This window comes from Octopus bimaculoides, chromosome 29 (assembly GCF_046866305.1).
Source record: "Octopus bimaculoides isolate indiv1 chromosome 29, ASM4686630v1, whole genome shotgun sequence".
NCBI lineage: Eukaryota > Metazoa > Mollusca > Cephalopoda > Octopoda > Octopodidae > Octopus > Octopus bimaculoides.
Genome location: NC_142956.1, coordinates 9,598,879 through 9,606,378, shown reverse-complemented (window position 1 = coordinate 9,606,378; position 7,500 = coordinate 9,598,879). Strand labels below are relative to the sequence as shown.

General features: G+C 31.2%; 1 protein-coding gene across 50 annotated transcripts in view; it reads right to left on the bottom strand.

Annotated features, from left to right (window-relative positions):
- The window catches only part of LOC106872354 (uncharacterized), a 99,135-nt gene that overhangs the window by 26,763 nt on the left and 64,872 nt on the right, over nt 1-7,500 (bottom strand). The gene's annotated exons all lie outside the window — the stretch shown is intronic.

Genomic DNA, 7,500 nt, shown 5'->3' with positions numbered 1-7,500 from the left:
TGTCAACAACATAATATACCAGAATGGGATTGTCTGATTTTGTCATTACACACCAGCTAATGATTTTATTAATGATTTTTGATAAATTTCCCAACATCATCCAATACAGTGACATTGTTAGCACACACATATTCGATGATTATTGACAAATGCAGAATGCTTCAATTCCATGATAATAACAAATTAATATGAGGCACGAAGAGGTTAGGATATGAGTGGTCAAGCAAGAGGAAAAGTACTCAATGATGTATTTGTTAATGAAGAGAAACCTCAGATTATAATCAATGTGTATGCACATGCATGCATATGTGCAAGTATTTCTATGTGTGTGTGTGTAATTATATATATATAATTATATAATATTAAAAAAAATAATATATATGTATATAATTGTATGATATATATATATATATATATGTATATATAGGTATGTGTGTATATACATGTATATATATATGTGTGTGTATATATATATATATATATATATATACATGTGTGTGTGTGTATGTATGTATATATATATATACATATATATATATATTTGATTGTTGATATAGATAAAAGAAGAGGAGATTGCATATATAGTTTAACCTTATAAGGTTTAACTCTTCAACTAAAGGTGAAGAATTTATATACAAATTCCTGCCAGAATTGAATCATGACTCAGGTGAATAATAATAATAATGATGATGATGATGATGATGATGATGATGATGATGGTGATGATGATGATGATGATGATGATGATGATGATGGTGATGATTTTGAATCCTAAATATTAGGACAATTTAGGAAAGTATACATCATTTCATGTGTAATTGGCAAAACTGAGATTTTATTTTGAGATTTCCATAAACATTCTGGTAGGTTTTCTCTGAAGATAGTCATAGGCATGTTTGAGAAAACAGTGATACTCTTGGGTATTCTCACTATGATTTCTTTTGCTTGTCATAGGAGTGTCAGATGAAGGGGGTATCACATTAGTATTGCAATAATTACAGTAGACATATAGATAACAAATTCTAAATGCTTCATACAAATCTTGAAAGACTCTTCCATTTTATTCTGTTCTATTCTAAGATTTTTGCAGATATATCACTGACTATGATCTATGTTTCATCCCGTTTCATTGTCGTCATCATTATACTATCATCAACAGCCACCCTCTTCATCACCTAACAGTGCAATTGTTTTCACAGTTGTTTATTTATCTAGAAAGAACAGTCAATTGTTTAGTGAAACTACTACTACTACTACTACTACTACTACTACTGCTGCTGCAGCTGCTGCTGTTGCTGCTACTACTACTACTAATAATAATAATAATAGCATTTGTAGTAGGCGCTAATGAGGTGTGGATCTTGGTGTTACCATAAGTGTGTTAATGGAAGTAAGAAACTTTGCTATTTTGAGAAAGACACACTTTGGTTGGAATATAAATAGCATTTATATTCTTGTCTACCTGTTTGTTTATCAGTCGCATCTGTTTTCAGACACATTGATTCATTATTAAATCAGCTTGAGAAGAATTTAACGAAAATAGAATAACAGCTGTCCTAAGCAAATATGGCTGAATTCTTGTTTTGTGGAGGAAATCTTGAACAATTTTATTAATTTCTAGGGAACACATAAACATTCAAAGATACAAATTTACAATTTTATTCAATTTTGTATCCCTGGCATAGTATTAATTCTTGTTTTTTTCTTTCCATCTGTTGCCTCTCAGTCAATTTGTCTGTCTGTCTGTTTGTCATGTTAATTTATTGCTAAAACAATTTGTAAAAAGAATTTAACCAAAATACCCTAAATGAATATAGGAACAATATTTTTAAAGGATATTGTATATGCTTTGTTTTTGAATGACTTTCTTTAGAAATTTTTCATTTTAATCCATATAGAACACTTTTTCTCCCTCTGAGCCCTCTCAATAACTAGATCCCAGATATACAACATTAATCAGTTTTACATGATAGTCTGGGCATTATTCTTACATGTCTACCTGCACTTCTTAACCACAAAAGTTGAGCTAAGATATGGATAATTATAAATATTTTTTTTAAAGAATATTTTTTTGTCTGTTGTGTAAATATCAAACACTGCCTGACACTGAGCAAGTGAAAGTTGATATTTTCAACACAATACAGTTGAAGAAATATGTCTATTATCACACCGTGAATTGCCATAACAGTCATCATCATTATATTATTATAACTACATTATTATTGCTATTGTATATCTTGCCATCCATTTGCTTTTTATTATGTTATTTGCCTTCCTTTTACTGTTTCCATATCTTACTTTCAATGTAAAATTCCCAGTGTGTTACAAATTATGCATGTAACCTCCCTTAAATGTCATTTTCATAAAAAATAAAGATATTGTTGCTGTTGTTATTCATTCATTTATTTCCTCAGACATATTCCGTTTCTAGAATCATGGAAACAGCACATGCTACCACATGTATTTGTAGCTAAAAACTCTAAAGAGGACAATGATGATAGTGAAAATATTGAAGTTTTTCACATTTTAATAATAATAATAATAATAATAATAATAATAATAATAATAATAATAATAACAATAATATAACTATTATTATTTTTATTATTTATTTTATTATTTATTCATTATTATTATTATTATTATTATTATTATTATTATTATTATTATTATTATTATTGTTATGTGTAGTATTTTATTATATTAATGCTTTGAAGTACCTAAAACTACTATCATCTAAAACCAGTTATCTGTTGAATGCTTTTGCCATATATGTACAAGGATTTCTAAATTCCTCACAAGCTACACTATTCTTATCAAGTAGAAACATTCCTGACAGCCTAAAGCATTCCTGTCTACTCGAAAAATAAGCTTTAAAAAAATTGTAGATGTTAGTGAAGGCAAAACTGAATTTCTTTCAAATTATATATAATTAAATCAAATCTTATCTATGGCTATTAAGAGGAGGTCCATTGGTATATAGAGAAATGGTTGTCTATATAACAAAGGTGTGTGTGTATATATACATATATCTTTCTATATATATATTGTGTATAAAAATGTTAATCCACATACATAAGTACATATATATATATATATGTGTGTGTGTGTGTGTGTTAATATGCATATATATATATATATATATATATATACATATGTTTGTGTGTGTGTAAATATGTTCTAATATTTTGTTTAAGCTCTGATGAAGCTATAAGTCAACTATGAGCCCACTGCATCTTATGGCAAAAACAACTGTATGCTAATGAATCTAATAAGTTAATCATTTTTCCCTTTGTCTTCCCTTTTCTTATACGTAAATATGCATAAATATGTGTATATATATGTATGTGTATAAATATCATATATGTATATATGTAAATATATATATGATACCTGCATGTATATAAGTATGTATATATGTAAATATGTATATATGTGTGCATATGTATGTAAATATTATCATATAAATGCACATACATATATGTTTGTACATGTATGTGTGTGTGTGTGGGGAGGGTGTATTGCTTGTTATTCTTGAGTCTCATTATGAAATATGTCTTCTTAAATGGTTTACATAGAAAAATCTCTAAGAACATTCAAGAAAATAGTCCTAGAATGAAATATTTGAAAAAGAACCAGAATAGATTGAGAAAATACAATAAAGTTGAAAGATTGCGATGAAAAGAAGCAAGAAATGTGAATGAAAACATTGAGAAAACAGAAATGATATATAAGACAATGAAAAGGTAGATGTTGATATATGAAGAGGGGAAGAATAGATTGAAATGAAAGAAGAAAATGGAAAGTAAAAGCAAAAAATTGGCATAAGATAAGAAAAGAAAGGGGAAACTTTTAGAGGCAAATATTGAAGAATTATTAAAGTAAATTTATTAATTAATACGAAACTACGTTTTGGAAAATACGAAACTATGTCTATAAACTTGACCTTCAATGTTGCATTAACTTTAGAAAGTTCTTTACAGGCGTTTAAAATATTGGTGCATTTGTCATTGTAGCTAGTTTTTTGTATGTATATTTTAAACTGTTGAGTAAGCTGGGATAATTCCAGCATGCTTCTTATTGTTATATAATCTTTTTGCTTTTTGCTTTCGTATGTATGTACATGTCTATTTGCTTATATTCTATATTCTCACATGTTTGTTTCTCTCTCTCTTTCTAGAACAGATTATGATTTAAATTAGATTTGAGTTGTTAACTATGAATGTAGATTTACATATAACATGGAGTGCTCTTTTATTTAATATGTACACCTATTTGTATGTTATACCCTCAGTTACAAATATCTGTGTGTGTGTGTGTGTGTGTGTGTGTATATATATATATTGTAGAATAAGAAATAGAACATCCTTGGTACAATATTATATATTTGAAAAAAGTGAATAGAAATGGCTTTTCTGGTAATTTTTCTGCTTTAAGAATTAAATTTAAGAATTAAATGTTTATAAGTAAACATCAAATTATTTAAGTGGAAAAATTATCAGAAAAGCTATTGCTATTCATTTTTTCAAATATGTATATATATATATATATATATATATATATATATATATATATATATATATATATATATATACATATATATATATGCATGTTTGTTTTCTTATACCAATATCATTTTTATGTTTGATTTACATTTTTCTCATTTGTTTTTCTTATACAGAAACCTCATTACACTATGGATGATGGTAATATGAAATGGATGAAAACAGAGGTAATATGGATGGGCAGCATTAGTGTTAGTATTCTATGGAATTATGAGACATAGTATTGTGCTAAAGGATGTGCAGACGATGGGCAAACTACAGTTAAGCACTTTGTGTTTTGGCAGATAGTAAGAACAAACGTTCGTAGATATTGGCAGGATATTGAATGACTAAATATTCAGTATTCGGAAAGAAAAGAGGAAGAAAAGAAGACATACTTCAAGTAAGGTTTTTAGTCCTGGCGAAAACTGACCTAGCTCGGAAGCATCACGAATCACCTTCTTCGACCTGGCACTAAGTTTAGGATTTATTGGCATATCGTAAGTTTTGTAGAGCAACGGATGGCAAGAGATGTTTTCTAATACAGCTGGACTAGTTCCACGAAATTCTCGACTCATGCTCCCGAGGATATCACTGAAGTCCATAGAACGGTTTGGAGTGAGTCGTGATGTATGAGAAGATGGCCTTGAATACTCTCTAGACCGAGACCCTTCTCGAGAAGTCTTTTTATGAGCCAAAGAAGGATAGTACGGTGGCTCAAGTTGGCTATAGTGATGTTGTTGAGCTTGCTGTTTAAAGTGATCAGGTTCTGAGGGAGGCAGCTTTCCAGCTCCGGCAGCCAGTTGTTGTGACTGAGGATGCGACTCGGCTGGTTTTTGTGGTTGTGGTTGTTGCACTTGTGGAGGAGGAGGAGAGGGTGGCCTCTGTGGGATTGCCTGGACTGGTTCCTGGATAACTGCTGCTGCTGGTGGTGGTGGTGCTGCGGCTGGTGGTGGTGGTGCTGCGGCTGGTGGTGGTGCTACTGCTGCTGCTGCTGCTGCTGGAGGAACTTGTTGTTCACTTGCAGCTTCCTGTTCAGGGACGTGGTTTTGCTCGGTGGACTCCATGTAAGCCAGTTACAGAAGCTATCAGTTCAACAATATATAATATATACAAGACTCTATAAAAATAACCAAGCTATGGGATGGTAATCTCTGTTGTGTGGAGGAGTGGTGGGAGTTGTGGTGGAAGTAGTTGTTGTGGTGAATGACAAACAATGATGAAACACCTCTAATCTATAGAGGTACTAATTGTAAATAATGTATATCTATATATACACGACAATCATATATATATTTGTATATGTGTTTATGCTAGGCGAAACAATTATGTCCTCTGTATAAACAAAGCGGAAGCTGTTTATTGTTTGTAGTTCCGGTTTAAGTAAAGAATATTTTCCAAAATGTGCGCAGCAGTGTTGTTACAATGTAGCTTCATATATATATGAGTGTGTATATATATATGTGTGTGTGTGTGTTTGTATATATGTATTATAAATGTGTGTATAATATATATATATATGTGTAGTATATATGGGTGTATGTGTGAATCTAAGTATAGTCTGGTTTCACTCCAAGTTCACTTGCTGTTGATTGTTTCGTTGTTCAGGTCTTCAAGGAATACAACCACAAGTAATAATAATGCTAATAATATTACTAATAATAATTATATAGTAATAGTGTTCAGCTGCCAAGTAATATTCCAATCCGTTGCTAGGTATAAGAAAGGTTGGACGAAAACACCGAACGGTGTAGCTTGAAGATTGAGCGTTGACTGAAGTGAAGTGAAATTTATCTACATCAGCCTGGTTCAGGTTGTCTGGTAAAAAGGTTTATAATAGCTGCCATAGGTGGTAGGAGGAAGTACAAGATGAGGGTGAAGGAGGTGGAGCACGAAGTGGGGGGGGGGCAGGAAAGTTAAGTTTAGTTTAGTCGAAGATGGTTAAGTAGTGAGACACACACAAAAAAAGGCTGGCTGGTTGGTTGGCTGGTTTGTTATCTGACTGGGTGAGAATGTGGTAGGGGTGGGTGGTAGGAATGCAGTCTTTAGACTCTCAGACAACTAAGGTGTAGGAGGAGTTGGAGCAAAGAAGTGTAGGTGGTGGTGGTGGTGGCGAAGGTGGCAAAGATGGTGCAGATGCAGAAAGAGGTAGAACGTATATGGAAAAGAAGATACCAGACAGAGACAGATGAATAGAAGAGACTGAGAGGAGGAGGAGATAGTGAGTGAAAGTGGGAGTAAGAAAAACTAGTAGTGTGTGCCAACTACATGATGATGATGATATATATATATATATTATTAAAAATGTTTTTTTTTTGAAAATAGAGAGTCAGGTATGAAATAGCAAACACGTGAGAAAGTCTAAAAATTGGTAAAGTGTATATATATATATATATATATATACATATCTATATATTGGTATATATACATGTATATATATATATATATATATATATATATATATATATATATATATAGGTATATATATTTGTATAGATATAAGAATATATAGGGACATACACACACATATATATAGATATGTGTGTGTAGCAACTAACACCTAAAAATGGTTACATAGCTGTGTTTAATACCTGCACAATGAGAATGCTTCACAAAAATGCAGTCTATTTATTTACTTTGTTGGGGATTCCTTTTTGTTTCTTTGGGTTTCTATTTCTGTTTTGTAAAATTTATATTTTCATTGTTTTTCTTTCTTTTGAAACTGTAAGGTTCACCTACAGATGATGATGATGATGATACAAACATCAGACATTACACATATTTGGAGGTCTGAGGTGAACCTATATGTGCTTCTGATGTTGCTGTTGGGGGTGGGGGTGCTGATGGTAATCACGCAGCAGTGAGAGAAAAAAGTTGCTAAAGTTTGCATCCATTTTAGCTAAGTTCTTCGGAATTTATTAAAGAAAAAAAAACAACTGCATGTGTGTGTGTGTAT